The sequence below is a fragment of the Crocuta crocuta genome, unplaced genomic scaffold, assembly GCF_008692635.1.
Source record: "Crocuta crocuta isolate KB4526 unplaced genomic scaffold, BGI_CrCroc_1.0 scaffold66, whole genome shotgun sequence".
Taxonomy (NCBI): domain Eukaryota; kingdom Metazoa; phylum Chordata; class Mammalia; order Carnivora; family Hyaenidae; genus Crocuta; species Crocuta crocuta.
Window position 1 is genome coordinate 138,293 of NW_027530973.1, and position 20,126 is coordinate 158,418.

Here is a 20,126-nt window from a genome sequence, read left to right on the forward strand (position 1 = left end):
TTTACCTTGATTATTTTAATAACAGATAGATTTCCCAGAGTCTATAAGTTATGTTTAGTGAGAGAATTGCTTAAAATTAAAGGTACTTTTCAACTTTAGTATTTTTTATAAACAATAATATGTTATTTTCATAGCTAATTCATATGGCTGTATACTCTCTTAATTAATTATAGCTTTCATCTGGAGCAGAAAAGTATATTCAATTTAACATCTCTTTAGAGTGCATCAAATGATAGTGACTATCTCAAGTATATCTAATTTTATTTGACTTGTGCAAATTTTATTTACAGAGGAGATTGGAAGCAAATTTTAATCTCATTGGAAAAATAGAAACTCAGTTCCAGATTGATCTGCAAGAATGAATGTAAATTATACGCTCCCAGGGATATAATCCCATATGTAGTTCTCAACATTTTATTGCAGTTGAAGAAATAAAGCATATTCATAAAGCTAAATGGTCTTCTACAACTCTTATCCTTGAAGATGAAGTTTCTCATGGTTTTAATTTGGGAACAGGAAGAGCCCCCTCAAAGAACATTGTCAAATTCACAGTGATGGGCCCTGGCAACCTGTCATCTTTAGTTGTACTTCAGTATTCTACTTCCACTAATTTAACAATGTGTTTGAAGTGAAGTACAGTTTGAAAATTGGCAGGATGTCAGCACGCAGGTTTGAAAATAACTCTTATTAGCACAGACAGCCTAAGCTGGCCAGCAGGTGTTGTTATCAGTGTCCTGCGATTTTGCCATGTTTATTGGATTATTACTGAGAGATGGGGCTAAACAAAACTTAACATTGCGGATTTCAGCATCTCCTTTTAAAACACTTAATTGAAAGGGTCTGAAGGTTCATAGAAACAAATGTTCTCTTGCTACTAATCCCCTTACAATATACTCATTAGTGTTCTAGGAATACACATTCTGCCTGATGCATGTTTGCTCTCCCACCAAATAGTGGAAATGACAGTCAATAACTGATTAGAAAAGGACATTTGGAATACAAAAAGCAAACTGCCTGAAAATCTCCAGTTTCAGAGCCTTTGCAATGGAAGCTGTGTTCCATAGTCAAGGTCATGACTGAAGTCAAGTACTGGAGGTGCTAGTTATTGATTCTAAAGAGGTTTCTAGTTTTTCTACTGACATTTTTATGACTTGACAACTCATACAGAAGTATCAAGTGAACCAATTTGGCCTTTATCCAAATACCTCCACTTATTTATCTCCCTAACAAGCCTTCCTTATTGAACAACTTCTGCAGTATTGAGTTGTTAGCAATGGGAAAAAAAATCATTTTTTTTTTTTTTGCATATGTGTATACTAGAAGACATAGCCATGTCTGGAAAAGGCTGATCTTCTAAATCATTTTGTTTATTCCCTCCTATTAAATAATATGAAAAATAGTGTTCCTGGCATTTTCCCAAACAATGTGAAATGTCATTAATAAAGAATTGGAGCCTCTTTTCAAGTATTTCAATAGAGATAAAATTTTGTTAAATTCATAGCTATAAATGATCATAATTGATATCACTTATTGAGGCTTTGTTACATGAGAGAAAATGAACAATTGTATATATGTATGTGTATATATATATTTGAATTATATTTTCACAGTTTAAGGATTAGGATTAATTATAAACATTATAGAGAGATACCTATATTTAGAAAGATTAAGTAATTTCTCAATGTCACACAATTGGCAGAATATATGATGTTGATTCTAGTCTTTATCTGACTTGAAAACTCTTGATCTCAACCACCGTACTATTCTCTGTGTGTCCAGATATATTGGGAAATGAAAGGGAGGTAAGTGCTGATGGACAGTGCTGGCATTAGATTTCAACAAACTTAGAACAAGTGGATACTAGCATATTCTCTCATTTTCTTTTATTTTTTAATGTTTATTTATATTTGAGAGAAAGAGAGAGAGAAAGAAAGAGAGAGAGACAGTGCAACCGGGACAAGGGCAGAGAGCAAGGGAGACTGAATTCAAAGCAGGCCTTAAGCTGTCAGAACAGAGCCCGACACAGAGCTTGAACTCATAAGCCATGAGATCATGACTTGAACTGAAGTCGGACACTTAACCACCCAGGCACCCCTCTCATTTTCTGTTCTATCTTAAATACCAAATATGGTGTCAAGAGATAGGGGCTTAGATATTAGAATTTGAAAATAGAATTGTTCTTGAGAATCAACCATAATAACTGCCTTTTCGCAGATAAAGTAATGGTCAGGTAAGATTATGAACAGATGATCAACATTGAGTTTTGGGTTGTGTTATATAATTTATAATGAGATATGTGAAAAGAGTTTCTGAGAATAAAGAGATGAGAAAGATGTTTCCTTCAATATGAAATGTCTAAATTTCCTTAAGGGTGTATGATCATATCCTAACAGGAAACATAAAAGTAGTATCTGTTCTTGGACTAGCTATCCCACATTAACTAACTATAAGTTTGGATAAAACATATTAAATAAATGTTTTCAGGTGTTGGACAACAGGACATACAAGACTATTATCTCAGAGAAAAAGGAGACAAGTTAGGTCATCATCCTACACTGATTGCTGTGACATTCTACCAGGTAGCCCGTTCTAGACAATAGCTTGGAGGACAAGGATACTCAAGTCGCTAATATTGGTAACCCTGATCTGAGAAGAAAAATTGGTACTTTTAAATTTATGGGACAGGGACGCCTGGGTGGCTCAGTTGACTAAGGGGCCTACTTCAGGTCATGATCTCATTGTTCGTGGGTTCGAGCCCCACATCAGGCTGTGTGCTGACACCTCAGAATCTGGATCCTGCTTTGGATTCTGTGTCTCCCTCTCTCTGGCCCTCCCCCACCTACACTCTGTCTCTGTATCTCTCTCTCTCTCTCTCAAAAATAAATAAACATTAAAAAAATTTATGGGAGTGACAACAACAACAAAATACCAGAATTGTGCAGAAAAGGAGTTCCTGAAATCCAACCAGAAAATTCTCTAAGTCTTTAGTTAAACACGAATATGCACATACATAGGGCAAGACTGTATGTAGGGTTAGGCAAAGTACAATTACCAAGATGACAAATTTTGATTCCTTATACTATAAAGGTTTGAGTTTGAATTTATAGAACTAAGTGTGGAGATAACTCACTGAATTACTATGGACATTCAGTAGGGAACAGATTAAATAAACCTTATTTCTGGATGTTTTTCAGGATGAGATTAGCATTGGACCTAGTGGACTCAGTAGAGGAAATTGCCCTTCCAGGTATGTTAGGCATCATCCAATCCACTGAGGGCCTGAATAGAACAAAAGGCAGAGGAAAGAGGATTTTGCCCCTTTTTTCCTGCTTCCTCTATGCTGCACTAGTATATTTCATCTCATCTTCTGCCCTTGACTGGAATTTACATAATTAGATCACTTGATTCCCAGGCCTTCAGACTTGGACTGAATTACTTCACTACCTTTCCTGAGTCTCCAATTTGCAGGCATCAGATTGTGGAATTTCTTAGCTTACACAGTCAGGTGAACCAATTTCTCATAATATTCCTTAGCTCAATAGATCTATCTATCATCTATCTATCTATCTATCTATCTATCTATCTATCTATCTATCTATCATCTCTCCAGTTGTTCTATTTACTTGGAGAAACCTGATTAATCAATACAACAGTTTTATTCATAATCACTCAGAATTGGAAGCAACCAAGATGTCCTTCAGTAAGAATGGACAAATTAACTATGGCACATCCATTGGAACATTATTCAGCCCTGAAAAAAAATGAGTTATCAAACAACAAAAAGACATAGAGAAAACTTAAATGAATATTACTAAGTAAAAGAAGCCAATCTGTTTGATTCCAATTATGTGACATTGTGGAAAGCGCAAAATCAAGAAGGCAATAAACTGACTTATGGTTACTAATCTTTAGGGTGAAGGCAGAAATGAATAGGTAGGGCAGAGGAATTTTTAGAGCAATGAAACTACTTTGTATGATACTATAGTTATAGACACATCTGTCCAAACCCATAGAATGTACAAAACCAAGAGTGAAACCTAATGCAAACTATGGACTTTGGGTGTTAAGTTTTGAGTTCATATAGGTTTATCAGCTATAACAAATGTTTCACTCTGATGGAAGATATTGACAATGGGGGAGACTGTGTACATGTGGGGACAGGGGATATACGAGAAATTTCAGTACCTTCTCAATTTTAGGGAGCCCAAAACTGCTTTAAAACTAGTCAAATAGATAAATAGATACATAGATAAATATTTAAATATGTGTCTGAATCCCCAGTTCTCTGTAGGTACCTTGGGGTTGGGAGATATATTGCTCTCAGGTCTGAAACTGTTGTTTTGCTTGACTTCATGTTTGGCATATAGCATCTGGCAATTGTTTGTGAACTGATTCAGTGATATATTCTGTGGTTCTGAAAATGCAGGATAAGAGAAGGCTAAATCAAAGACAGCAGTATGGAATGGATTTCAGGAAGAGCTGCAAGTAGGGGATAAGTTGTGAGCAAGGCCATGAGTGCAATAAGATGAATATATCCCTAAATCTTACTTTAACCTAAAATCTCACAACGTACAAATACTCTTCCATTGGATTCACTGAAACCATCCTCCCCTGATTTTTCTACCATAATGATGGACACTTCTTAATTATTTCTCTTTAGCCTTTAAATATTTAGATTTTCAATACTCATTCCTAGGTCTTCTCTTCTCAATTTCTTCACTCAGTTCTTCCAGCCATGGCCAAAATTTCATTCTTAATTAGTTCCTCTGTCACCTCCATAGATACTAAAGCATTTTCTGCACTTCAGCCAGAGCAATCTTCTTAAATTTCAACTTTGATTAGTCTTACCCCCCTTTAAAACTATGTAATAACTTCCATTTGTCCTTTGCATAAAGACAAAGGTAATGACAATTGTCAGACTAGTCTAGCATCATCTCTCTCTTAAATCTCATTTGTTTCAACGCCCTGCCCCACCTCTGTGCCAGCACTTCCTACTCTGTTGCTATAGAGTCTCCTTTATCATGTGCATCTCTATACATTTCCTTAATAGAATGTGTCACAGGTTGGTATTAAAAAAAAAAAAGTATGGGAATTTGGTTTAAAAAAACAAACCTTCTTTGACTAGGACTTCACTGCAATAAATATGATAATATGCATGCAATTTGGGTCCTCAGGAAAGTATATTACACAGTATTTCCATGAAAACATTTTGGAATATTATAATATGGATTAGAATGACCAATGTAATTCCAGGGTATAGTGCCTATGATTGAAGCTCTTAGTTTTTAGCTTTATAGAAAACTCTAATGGTTTTTATTTTCTTCCCAATCTGCTCAACACAATTCTATGACATGAACTAAATATTAAATTATGAGAGATGAAACAGATCCTCTCCTTTACTCCTGCAAGCAATGACCCTTCCATCCTGCCCAGTGAATGTCACTTTTAATAGTTAGAAACCCACTGCTTTTTTCTCATTAAAGTATTTCTCAACCAGAAACTTTTTTGAGGTACATAGGAGGTCTCTATGGGAGCCAACAGGAGAGCTTTTAATTGGCTTTCAAGAATTATAATAAACAGCCTTTAAGATATTTCAGATACTAAGGGAAAATGCTAAAGACATTTCAGAAAAAGCTTTGAATTTAGTTAAAGTCAGATCTGAATTTCTTAGCTAGATGAAAACATTGATAGGTGTTGCCTTGCAAAGAAAGTTCCAGCAGAATCTATAAACAAGGCATTTCCTTTCCTTTCAAGAGGTAATTAGGCAATTTTCAAGTAATGCTATGAAAGCCAAACCTAGGCATAAAGTAAGTGTTCAATTCATATTTGAATAAATACAACATGGACATCTTATTTCCTTTTCTCTTACTCCCATTTTTTCCGTTCACATATAGCCTGGGTGTTTTGATTTCAACAAACCTTCAATGTTACAATAGGGACAGTATTGTGCCCCCCGCCCCCGCCCCTGGACAACTGTCTTTACATATGGTAGTCCTGCTGCTCTTAACAGGCTAGACAGAAACGCTATTCAGATTTTAAATAGCACAAGGTCCTTCTGGTCCCCTTCCCCCATCCCATATAATATATACACACATATATACATATACATACATTAAAGTGTATAGGTATATACATTAAAAATAACATCTTATGCTTAATATTTTCTATGTGGTATTTATACAAAATGAATATTTGGGCAGGTCTCTCTGGCCCTGATTGCCCATGGCATATTGTTGTAGACTCACTGTACAGGCCTCTAAGCCGATGCATCTGCTACTTACCAATTATGAGCATAGGCTCTAGGCCCCGTGTTTACAGAACTCACAGACCACTACTGTCCTCCTAGCCTTGGTGATTTTCACCCATCCTTCTCCCTTTTCTCATCTGTACATGGCCTTTCTTCCCAAAAGTTTCTCCTACCTTCTTAAGATCAATTATAGGAAATGTTATACCCAGATCGCAGTAACCTCAACGACCAGAGACCACCGGGGAGACCGAGTCACGCATGCAAAGGCAAAGGGCTTTATTACGGGCTCGAGCTCGGGCTCCCAGACCTCACCAACGCAGTGGATCCGTGCTGAGAGCCCCGAGCAAAGGCAGAGTAGGGTTTTTATGGGGTTTGTGACGGGGGAGTTACAGAAGTTGTGGCAGGGGAACAGTGATCCAATCATAATTATTCAACATCATTGACAGCGGGTTTAACCATACACATTGTCTAGAATATTCGTTACTTTTGGCGGGATCCAGTTACAACATTTAGAGTACCTTTAAATTCAACCAATCACAAAGGAGCCTAGGGTCTTGTTCTGCGACTAAGGGGTTAACTTTAACATTAGATAACAGGGTCCTACCTATAGTTTCTATCTATAGGCCTCTCCCTCAGTAATGTGGAGGGTGGTCGCTGGCCTTTCCTGATTAGGTGTTGCAAGGGTGGTTTCTCCTGCCTTGGGTAATGTGTAACTGCCTGATAGTTCCGGGGAAGCTGGAACTTAGGCCTTCCAGTTTAGAGGGGAAACTTAAAGCCTGTCATGGAGTCAGTTTGGTTTAGACTTGTGTCCTTACAGAAAATGCTCATTCTCTCTACTCTGGGTGCCTTTTCCAATCCCTGACCAGGAGCCTGGAAACAGATGGACAATTGCCAGCAAATGGGTTGACAAACTATGGCTTATCTGCCAAATCTAACCCGATTCCAGTTTTTGTACAGCCTTTGAGTTTAGAATATTGTTTTTACTTGTCTGAATGGTTGAAAAATAAAACCAAAGAATGATATTTTGTGAAATGTGAAATTACATGAAATTCAAGTGTTTAATCCTTGAGTTCCCTTTTGTAGGGAATGAGAGACCAATCTGTAAGGGCAGCCAGTTGAGGTGAAATTCTGTGGAGCCCCCTATCTGCCGCTATGTGAGGGCACCACAGCCAGCCAGAGATGATTGCTGGGGGGAGAGTGAAACCACCTTCTATAGTAGGGGCCCAGCTCTTACAAGCATCGAGGTGTAAGTTCAGGATTATACAGTTCTGAATCATACTAAAGGCTTTCAGATGTAGTGCTCACTTTGTAAGAAGATAGGGAACATGTCACTCTTCCAGAGTATGACTTTTTACAGATTATGACGTAAAGCTATAAACATTCCTTTGTGAAAATATTTTTTTCACCATTTTGCGTTTTATATTTAGATCTATGATCTATTTTGACTAATATTTTGTGAAAGATGAAAGATCCATGTGTAGGTTCTTTGGTTCTTTTTGCATACCAGCATCAAATTGTTCTAGAACCATTTGTTTAGAAGGCTCTGTTCTTTCTCTGTTGAATGGCCTTTATGCCTGTGTCAATATCAGCTGATTATATTTGTGCAAGTCCATATCTGAGCTCTGTTCCGTTCCATTGATCTATGCTTCTTTTGCGAGTACATCACTGTCTTGATTACTGTAGCTTTATAATTAGTCTGAAAATTAATAGTGTGAGTCCTTCAACACTAATCTTCTTCACTGTTCTGTCTCAATTTTAGCCTCTTTGCCTTTCTGTATAAAATTTGGAATCAGCTTATCAATATCAATAAAACACCTTGTGACTATTTTGATTTGAATTGTATTGAATCCATATTTCAAGTTGGGAAGCACTGGCATTTTAACAATATTGAGTCTTCCAACCTATGAACAAAAACTATCTTTCCATTTATTTAGACCTTCTTTGATGATTTATATACAGATCTTATGCATCTTTTGTTATATTAATATTCAAGAACATCATATTTGTTGTTATAGTAAATTGTATTTCTGGACAATCAAGTAAATGTTTACATAGACAATCATGTCACCTGTGAAGAAAGACGTCTGTTATTTTATTATTTTTATATTCTTGTCTATATGTGTTTTCTTTGCTTGTATGATTAAACTAAATTGGGCTTCCCTAGACAATATTGAATTAAGAGTGATGAGAGAAGATGGCTTAGAGTTTAGAGAGAAAAAAGGCCTAGTCTCTCACCATTGTCTATTATGTTAGCTGTTGGTCTCATAGATGCTTCTATGTAGTTGAAAAATTTCCTCCCTTTTCTAGTTTATTATGAATTGTAGTTGTATTTTGTCAGATGAGTTTTCTACATCAATTAATGTTATCATATGATTTTTCTATTTAGCCTGATGATGTGCTGGATTACATTAACTGATTCTTCAAATATTGACCTAGTGTACATACCTGGAATAAATTATTTTTAAGAGTTTGAAACTACACATTTTCACATATATACCTATTAAAATTAATCTTATTGTAAACCTAAATTCCTAAAAATTTTTAGTTCTTTATGCATTTTATACTATCAAATATGCATCATGTCTCATAGAGCTTCATCTGTATGTCTTCTGTAGCCTGCTAAGTTAGGTTGAGTTGGAGAGAAGCTAGGAAAAACTTGGAAATTGCATCTAGAAATTCTTCTTCAGAATGATGTCAGTAGAAGGCTTCTTTGTTTGTTTTTCTTCTAGAGGGATACATTTTTTTTGTTAATTGTTAGGTATGTGGATTTAGAAAAGAATTTTACCCCCTCTAAACTCCAATACATATAAAAATGCATTTTGTGCATATTAAGGGTTATTTTAATAGTAAATGTGATACTAATATTTGTAAATCAGTTTATAATTTTATACTAGTTCTTGGACACAACCCCCCATACTTTGTTTGGTTTATTCCTAATAATATCTGAATTGAACTTCACAATTCTTTGAAGCCATAATGTACTCTCTAGGCAATTTCTTTTATCTCTCAATGAAAGAAATAAGATTAATTTTACAAGATGCATTCTTCAGAATGCTTATGAATCATTATGAACCTGGTATCTCTGATATCCTATTTAATGTTTTCTGAACTGTATCCTTGGTAATCTATACTAGGATTGAAGTTCAAATCACCACCCTGAAGAGTTCAGTGTGTTCTTGTTCTTAGGAAGGAGTCTTATGTGCCCAAGTCTTATGCATTTCTGAACATTGGTTGTGCTAACATTTTGCTGAATATGCTATAATGAATTGATAAGAGAACTCTGTAAAAAGATTTTTGTTATGAATGATAGATGCACTATGTGGGACAGGCCATCTCAGATGCCATGGCAAGAAATTAGTAAATTTTTTTCTCTTTTCATTGTTTCAATTATTCCTGCAGAGAGGTCACTGTTATTATCACCGATATAATATTCAAGGGATAATCAAAAAAAGGGATAGATAAACATTTCCACATTTCACCATTATCAACCTTTCTTTTTCTATCCCTTGAGAAATGACATAGTTTAATGAGTGCTGTTTTACTATTGATTATTATCACTGCAATAAAATTGTCTTTTTAGATTCATGCTCAAAAAATGAACTAGATGTTTCCTTTTCTTACTGTGTATTTTAAGTCTCATATGGGATGCTTTCTTTTGCCTCTGACCCCCACTGGTATTCAGCCAATGGCTTGGGCCAGACCCTAAGGGCAACACGAAATATTTTGATTTTTTAATGCAAAATAGTCATATAGATAATATAGCACTGCTTTGCAAACTAATAAATCAACAAACATCTCAAATCATTATATCTCATACCATGTGACCTGAATGACAAGAAAGATCCAAGAGCAATGAGTAGAAAGGGACTTACAGCAGTTTGTATGGATTCCAATCTGTAGTACTTTCTGACTGTGTATTTTTTTAAAAAGTAGATGAAATCAAGGAATTTGAAAAAAAAAACAACATATGTAATTGCATGTAATCATTTACTTTAAGAAAAGTATTAAGACAATCCTAGAATGGAATATGAAAATATCCGCAACACTCTTTACATTATTTTGTAGAAACACACACACACACACACACACACACACACACACACACCACACACACACACATTATGTATGAACAAAGAGAGAGATTTTACTACATTTGTATCCATTCCATGCTGCAATAATGCCATTATTCTTTTACATTTTAAAGGAGCACACTCTAATAGTGGCAAAGGTTGGGACCTTTCCTCCCTTCAGTATGATCTCTTTGTAATGAGGGTTTTCTGGGGATGTAATGTGTGAAATATTTAAGATTTGAAGTAGATATTTTTTGTTTAATCTGATGCTGTTTTAAGCATAGGCAAAGGATTTACATCATTTGAATGAAATTGTCTGTGTCTAATACACTACATCTTTCCTATAAAAGTCTCATTTTTGTTCACTTAATATGCCCAGCCTGTAACTAGGCTGTACTTGGTATCTGTGAAATGTCATTTCTTGTCAATTTTGGTTTCTTCACCAGAGGAGAAATTACTATTTTCTTATCCTAGGACTAGATGCCATTTTGACATATTTTCAATGTAAATGCCATTTATCTACTCCCATATATTTGAAAATAAGAAATTATGGAAGAAAACCTCTCCAAACATCCCACTACATCACACTCCTATTCCTAAAGCCAACCTTGCACTCTCTCTCTACTCTGCCAGAAGTTACCCTTTAAAACTGAATTCCAGTTTCAACTAATACATTCATGTAGCATTCTCTCATTGAATGTTTGGCTTGTTTATTTTTATAACTTGGAAAACCTGATACTGAAGTATAATTGCTCTACATTTCCTCAGTCTACTCCTCCAAAATTTTCTTTTTCTTTGATTATCTTGCCTTTCCATTTCTTTACTCAGGCATACTTTGATACCTCTTTTCTGCACTGATGTGTAGATAATTATACTAGACTTAAAAAGACAATGTTATGTAATTTTTGTTTTAGATGCTAATTATCTGATATATTTTAGTAAGAAGTACCTATGATTCATGATACTATTTTCATAATGGTTATCTGAAAGTTAACCTCAGGTTCTAGACTGACAACACAGACAATGGAAAAATCACATTTGGGGGGGTCAGTGATATACAATTCAAGATAAGGAAACAATTGCTTGGCATGGCCTCTTCTACTCATTTCTCCTTGCCCGTCAGTATTTCTCAAAATTATCTCTGAAAACCCCATTCCTCATTGCTTGTCTCTCTTCTATTGGTTTTTGAATTGTTGTATGTCAAAAAGATTTTCATCTTACTATGAGGACATCAGCTTTGTTATTGAACCTTCAGGTTATAATCCATTGTGTGTTCCTTAGGCATGTGTTATTTCTTAAGTTCCCTATTTAATCTATAAATATTTTATTGATTTAGTGATCCTGTATGATTCTAATATCCTACTATTATGCTTGGATACTAAAGGAATCTTCAGTTAGTCCTTTGAATGGCATGCTGTAGATAAATAAAACCCAGACATTCTGTTATTACAGTTACTGCCAAAAATTTCTGCACCATCTTCTTTTTTTTTTTTTTAATGTTTTATTTATTTCTAGGAGAGAGAGAGACAGCGTGAACAGGGGAGGGTCAGAGAGAGAGGGAGTCACAGACTGAAACAGGCTCCAGGCTCCGAGCTGGCAGTCAGCACAGAGCCCGATGCGAGATCGAACCCACGAACAGTGAGATCATGACCTAAGCGAAAGTCGGACGCTTAACCGACTAAGCCACCCAGGCGCCCCTCTGCACCATCTTCTAATAGCATTTACTGTTATTCTCCTTCTCCTCCACTTCCTCCTCTCTACCCCTTCTTCTTATTCTTTTTCTTATTATTTAAATAGCATTCAGTTCTCTCTGTTACCTAAAAATCTACTGCAACCTAGTTGGATCTTTATTCCTCATATTATCAGCCTTCAAGACACTAAGTGTGGACATCAACTACTCTTCCATTCTTAATATCAAATGTAAAAGGTTATGTGGTTTCATCTCCGTTAACATCAATGTATTTTAAAATGAATTAAATATTTGTCGGATTTTCTCTAATACTCTTTCTTTACACAAACCACCATACAATTAAGCAGAAAATCAATCCTCTTTGTTTTATTACCAAAGGGAAAGCATAAGGATATTTCTCAAAAATGTAGCAGAGGTGATTTTATTAGATTTTGTTTGTTTTACACCAAATAAACATTTAATAAAATTATTTCAAAAAGTAGAGATTATGGTGCTGTGAAATGTACAAGAATTTGCTATCAAATTCACAGTTTTGTGAAAATTAACAAGTCACTTTACTACTCTTCCCCTGCTTTGAGTGCTAGTGTTAACACATAAAAAAATGAAAATAAATTAATTCATTATGAGCTATTGTGAGAATTAAGCGAAAAAAAGTGCAAGCAATTGCACTTCATATATAGTAGAAAGGGAAAATCTAAGTTTTCCTTTATTTTACCTTCTACTTTGTTTCTTTTCATCATATTCTGGACATTGGATATCTAACTGTATTTTGTAATCATGGAAAAAATGGGAAATAAGGAATCAAAAAAATGGGAAATAAGAATGGCATTTCTTTAAAAAGTGAATTATGGAAACACAGATTTTAAAGACTTTGTATTTGAAATCTGGTGTTACAAAATATTGAAATCATTAAAACATTACCACAAGTCAGAAATAAGAGATACAGCTTTTGACATTTAATATCTTTCTTGAAGGATTCTGAGACCCAACAGATTGCTCCTAGTCAAATTTGAATTTTCAAATTTCTGAAAACATCAAAAGCTAACTATTTTATATAATAAAAATGTATAGGATATCTCACAAATGAATATATTTTGAAATCAAAAGTTGAAAAAGATATTGTAGGAAATTTCTAATATTTAATCATTTACTATTGCTTATTTTGAAGGCAGTAAACCATGTGTTATTTGTAAAAACCCTTCAGTAATTAAATGTAGAATTTTATTTTATTTTATTTTATTCATTTTTTAATAAAATTTCTTTAAATTTAAATTTCATGTGGCTGTTGATACTTCAATTACAGATAGGAAAAAATATGCAAAGTCACCTTTGCCAAAAGTCAGTTTTTTCAGGGTTCTTTTTAGTTATTTCAGTCTTGCTTAGTTGGCTCCAAGTTGATGAATTCACAGCCTGAGATATTTGGCTGAAGTCTGCTTTAGATGGTGTTTCAGAATTCTTTCACCTAAGTTCTTTCTTTAACCCATCTAGCAGCATGCTATCAAAAACTGTCTGTAGGGGAAATAATTATGAGTTTTGATCTCTGCAAGAGCTTTCTATTTTTATTTTTCTTCTATTGTGGGTATGTTAGGTATATGTTTTCTTAACTTCGGAAGTTCACTCACCTCATTATCAATGCCATCCTCAGACTTATTAACAGCAAATTATTAATATAAATATAAACACAAACAGTATTATATTTTTACCTCTTTAACAGAGGTCTAAGAATTATTTAATTATTTAAAAGAATTATATTAAATACAATAAAACTTGTAAAATGTAATTATCAATAAATGCCAATGTTATATAATTTTTTTTAAAAAAGTACAATGTTAGTCTTATGTATACAGAACAATTGACTTCATTGATAATAATATAAGAAGTCTAGCTAAGAAAATGACAGCTGAAGTTTTTCTTCATAAAGCATAAAGACCTACCAGGCTTCAAAAAATAGTAATTTAAGTTTCCAAAGACCTTTAGAATTCTAATACCAAGATTAAAATAAATGAACAGAGAAAGCTGTATGAGGTATCCTAGTTACTATTAAGTAGCTGGCAAATTTTATTACAAACATCTTGAAGGAAATAGAAATCTAAGTACTGATGAGAGAAAACACACAAAATCAAACAGCTCTTGAATATTTGCTTGTGGCTCAAGAAAGACAATGGGCTTTAATCAGTCAAATTTGCTTTGTCCTCATAGTTCAAGATATTAAAACCAATACAAGCACAACCAGGTTGCAGTAAAGTCCTTGAGGGCTATGTGAGCCATATGCACTAAGAACTCAAGAGCTAAGCTGAGACCCAACAAAAACCAACAAATTCTTGAAAGACTGGTAAGTTATAGCCTGCTAGGTTTATGGCAGAATTCCCTCTCTTTCTGGCAATAAAGTGATATAAATGATAATTAAGTGGGGACCCACCCTCACAGCAAGGGCCAGGGACTTACAAAATTTTCCAAAGAACTAGTCAGCCAGATCAATCACTCTTTCTCGAAATTAAGCTCACACTTCTTTATTTCAAAAACTCTTTAATATACTTTTAGCATCTGCCACTTCATTAAATGCATAAATTGTTTCTTTGACTAAATCGAACCAGGTATTAGATAATCCCAACATTAAATTAATGTTGGGCCCTGTTTTGTCCTGTTGTAATAAAGATGTAAAGTCTTTGCTTGGAAAATAGTTTTCAGTACATTTTCAATATGTTTACTTAACTGTTTCCTTTTTCACCATCTTCTAATTTTTCACTTCCCTTTCCTGCTTTATATTTCTTCTGCTTTAGTAAATATTTTAGTAACTTTCAAAGAGGTCACTCAGTTGATACCTTTCTTGGGCCTCACTTTTATTAATTCCTCACACATAATTGTAAGTAACATTTTTGCTGAAGCCTTATGAAAAAAATGCACATATCATAAAAAAATCTTTGAATTTTCCCGCAGAACCACTATGCATATGAAGAAAAAGAATATTTTGAGTATTCAGACTTCCTTCTAAATATAGCATTACCAAGGGCAATCATTTCCTTGACATGTAAAACTGTGTAGTAGGTTTTGAAATACATGATATGAAAAAATTAAATTTATTTATATATATATATAATGATATACTATTTTTTGCTTGGAGTTTCTTACTCAACATGCTTCTGTAGTTTCATATTGTGTATTTAAATACATGTATTAACAGAAGATATTTCCCATGTGATTAGGGTCTTTGCTTTCTACCATTTTGACTCTCAAATTTGTGAGGTGTGTGTGTGTGTGTGTGTGTGTGTGTGTGTGTGTGAGAGAGAGAGAGAGAGTGATTGGCCTTAATGTTGTAAACATTACTTGAAATGTTTTTACTTTTTATCCATTCCTTCTCCATTAAGCAGTACCTATAATACTATCCTAGATCCTTAAACAGGAAAGAAAAAACATCATTGGCTTGGTAACAAAAGAAATATACAAGAAGATTCAGTTCAGGATGATGATGATGATTATTATTATAACAGAACCGATAACCACAGCAGCACTAATATGTTTATTGCTTATTTTACACAGAGACTCCAGTAAATGTATGACACATATTATTTTCAGCTTCACAAATATTTATAAAATGTGCTATTTTCCCATTTTATTGATGAATAAACTGAGCTTTAGCATTCAACCTAACAGAATTGTGAAATGCCAGAGCCAAAACCTAGGTTCATTCCTCTCCATCCTGCTCCTGCTTTCCCTCTTCCTTTACCATTTGTTCAGAACTAAGAAGATGACACCCATCAAGTCACAGAAAGACTTTCCAATGTTCTCTCATATATATAGTGGATAGATTTAATATTTTAGATCTCTTTTCAGTTTTGATATCTTCTCTTTTTTAGAGACAAGCCATTTAATGTCATTAACATGACTTACACCACTCTACATATAAATTGTCAAAATGTTGCTAACTGCTTCTTTATATTTTCCTTGATTTTTTAATCTAATAATTAGGGTTATTTTGGTCAAATCATCTTGGTCTCTACTAGAATTTCACATTGTCCAAATATATATAAGAATATTGGCATTCTTTTAAAAAAATTTTAATGTTTATTTTTGAGAGACAGACAGAGCATGAGCAGGGGAGGGGCAGAGAGAAAGGGAGACATAGAATCTAAAACAGGCTCCAGGATATGAACTGTCATGTCATATCCATGTCAAAAATTTAAAAGCAAACAAATTTAATGTATATTCAATTTAATTTATGTAAAACTTAGGGACTATAAATTCTACATGTTGAGTGATCACCGTTTTTATTTTTAAAGTTTTTAAAATGTTTATTAATTTTTTTAACATTTATTATTGAGAGACAGAGGGAGACAGATCAGGAGCAGGGGAGGAGCAGAGAGAGAAGGAGACACAGTATCTGAAACAGCCTCTAGGCTCTGAGCTGTCAGCCCAACGTGGAGCTCGAACTCACAAGCTGTGAGAGCATGACCTGAGCCAAAGTCTGACACTTAACCAACTGAGCCACCCACGTGCCTCAAGAAAATCAGCACTCTAAAAGAGAATCAGATAAACTTTTCTCAGACATTCCCTCTGCTTGTCTTACAAAGTGTATTGAGGCAAAATTTTAATTAAAATGCTGTTTCCAAAAGCTGTTAGCTTGTGAAACTTATAAGCCAAGATGTATCATTTTAGGAAAATGAAGCATAAATGAAATATGACTCTAAAAACAGTGGATTTAAAATCAAGTGCAAGAGGCACCTGGGTTGGCTCATTCGGTTGAGCATCTAACACTTGATTTTGGCTCAGGTCATGATCCCTGGGTCGTGGGATCAAGTTCAGTGTGCAGCCTGCTTAGGATTCTCTCTCTCCTTCCCACTCCCTATCTGCCCCTTCCTTGTTGCTCATCCTCACTTTCCCTCCCCCTCCCCATTTCTTTCTTAAAATAAATAAACTTTAAAAAGAATATAAAAAATAAAATCAAATGTGAAGTATAGTTTTATTCACACCTTAAATACATGTGTTACTTGGAAGTTAAATAGCATTTCGTCAACACTTTTTTTGCCCTGATCACTCTACTTTTAATGGCCCTAGATAATGAGAAGTATGAAGTCTGAAGCACACATTTCCTTTATAGGAAGAGTAGGAATGAAAGTTAAGATGTTGACATATACTTTGTTTTATTGTCTGTCAAGTTAATGAATAAGAATGGGTAGATAATGTACTCCTTTTCCTCTTCTCCACCACAATATGTTGATCATTGATCAACTGTAGATGGTTTATAGAGAAGAGGAGACCTAGAAAAAGGCTTCTAGAATATAGCATTCAGCACAGCCCTCTTTTCACTGAGAACATGCGTATCCCAAGAGAACTGAAACAGATCTTCATTAGCCATCCCATTGTGCAGCATCATGAATATGACCAATCCTCTAAGAAACAATTCTAATTTGAAGTGAAAGGAATGTGTGTGTGAGTGTGTGTGTGTGTGTGTGTGTGTGTGTGTGAGGGATCAAGTATCAGGAGACATCTTCAGGCACATCTTATTTCCTAGAGTAAACCCTACAGACTAAAAATTATAGAAGGAGATGAATAACTTAAAACCAATGTTTATTTAATAATAAGTAGGTGTTGTACTTGCTATAGTGGAAACTTTGATGTAAATGAAGAATTCTTCTCCAAACCCACAATTTTCTGCTCCAGGGCTCAGAATCAAATATGGTGTAAGAGTGTGTAAATGGAGAGAAAATGCCTATTACATAATAATTAAAATAATCTTAATAAAATGTGAATAATAATTATGACAATGAGAATAATGATGGTGATAATGGGATAGTTATTTAAACTTCTTATACAATATATATTAGGAACTACACCTATTTCTTTACATACGTCATTTAATTTCATGACTAACTAATATCTATAAAACGGGAATAATAATAACATGATAGACATAGGGTTGTTAGGATATTCATACATGCAAAACACTTATGAGAGTGCCTGTAACATGTAATTATTTAATTATTATCATTATTATTGTTGTGAATTTTATTGTAGTTATCTGCCATATCACAAGATATAGGAATTAATACTTTAATTTTATTGATGAGGATGAGATGTCTTCAGTAATTTACCTAATCCCTCACAGTGAATAAATTGGAGAATAGTTACATAACTCTTTCTCACTCTGATCCCAAAGTTTGTGCTCCTTTACTGTGCTACACTATCTCCTTTGATCACAGAAAAGGGGTAGAATATGCTATTTGCATATTTATGCAAAGTTCTTATACACATTATATATATTGAACTATCTGTAAATCAGTTTCCTCCTCTGTATAGTCATGGATTAGACAAAAAGTTATTATTTTTCCCCCATGTCATGGCATTTGGCCAAATAACTCTAATTAGTCAAAGTTCATACCATATGTATGCTTTTAAGCAGCTTAAAGCTACCTCTTTAAACTCTAAGCAGTGCAAGTATTCTTGTCAAAGATCTTCACTTGATCCATCTGTACTGCCTTGAAATACTGTGCAGCAGCGCAGGGATAGAGGAATATAGCTCACTTCTCTGGGAATCACTCAAGCAACTTGTAATAGATGTACAAATTGGGTAATTTTCACCCATTCAATGTAAAGAAAGGGAAAAAAATTAAAAAGAATTGTTGCCACTTGGCATTCATTTATTTCTTGCGCTGAAAGCAGTAGGATAAGCTTTTCCCTCAATTTTTAAAAATATAGAACCCAAATTAGACTTAAAAAGAAAAGTGCTTCATTTCTCTGTGGGTAGCTTCTTGATTTTGTTAAGTTGACACTTGTTCTCCCTTTTTCTATTAAGTCACTCATCAGTTGGTAAACTGGGGCTTATTACTCACATATCAAGTGAGAACAGAAACCCACAAGCCATCAGCTAGGAACCTGAACATAACAGTGTACCAAGTGACTTTGCTGAACCATGCCCACAGGCAAAGGGAGGCTGAGTAAAAGAGCACACAAATGGCATCACAGTTCTGAATTTATTTTTCCTTTTTGCCTATTCTAAATAATTTGAAGGTAGTTCATATCACCCTGGGTCTGAAAGCATACTTATTATCTCATTTCCAACTTGAGAGAAAAAGTATGGTAGAGATTAAATTTTTGGGAACTCTAACAAAGACCCATGGTCAGGTACCAACCTATGATATAAGTAAAGATGTTTCTTATTACATAGAAACTGGATGGCACTCCTAATTTTTCTCTAAATCAAATTTCTGTTCACACAATTAATTTAATTTCCAAGCTATTAAATATAAAAGTCAATGATATGGTTTTGATAAGTGATGACAAGGGAAAGAGCTGCCACACAGAAGGCTTGAGTAGGGATAAATATCTTAAAAAGACTATATCTTTTTCAAAAGGAAGAAATTATTTTTATGGAGTAGTGATTGCCAAAACCACCCTTTTATCCCAGCCTAAACCAGTATAAAAACCACATTACCTACTTTTATCACTGTCCTCACCATATACCCAGTCTTCTTTTTCCAGATACAAACACAAACGAAAAATGTTTTGTATATTAATGGATGCTTTGACATTGAGAAAAGAAAATATCAAAGTGTGATATGCATTATGATTCTGGATACTAAGTCAGAAAGCCATTAAATTCTACATTAATGTGTACAACAAACAGTTTTGAACATCTCTATGCCAGACAATGTTCTTGGGTTCAACTTTATATAACCAAGCAAAATGAGCAAAAATAATTTTCATACTAGAACTAGGACAGTAGAAACTTCCAATAAATAATAAGCATAATCAATAAATTATATCATATTTTGGTATGGGAAAACCACTATAGGAAAAATAGAATCAAGAGTGTGTCAGCACTCTGAAACTAGAAGTTAACCACAAGAAAAGAATCTAGAAATACCACAAATACATGGAGATTAAATAACATACTGCTACTAAACAATGAATGAGTCTACAAATAAATCAAAGAAGAAATTAAAAAGTATGTAGAAACAAATTAAAAAGAAAAGATAATGGTCCAAAACATTTGAGATGCAGCAAAGCAGTTATAAGAGAGAAGTTTATGGAAATACAGACCTACCTCAAAAAAGCAAGAAAAAAATCTCAAATAATCAACTTTATCTTAGAGCTAGAAAAAGAACTGAAGCAACAACAGCAA

The 20,126-nt window shown here is 34.2% G+C and overlaps 1 pseudogene; it reads left to right on the forward strand.

Moving 5' to 3' along the window:
* Window positions 1-20,126, forward strand: part of LOC144236313 (dynein axonemal assembly factor 11-like) — a 79,422-nt pseudogene that overhangs the window by 53,590 nt on the left and 5,706 nt on the right.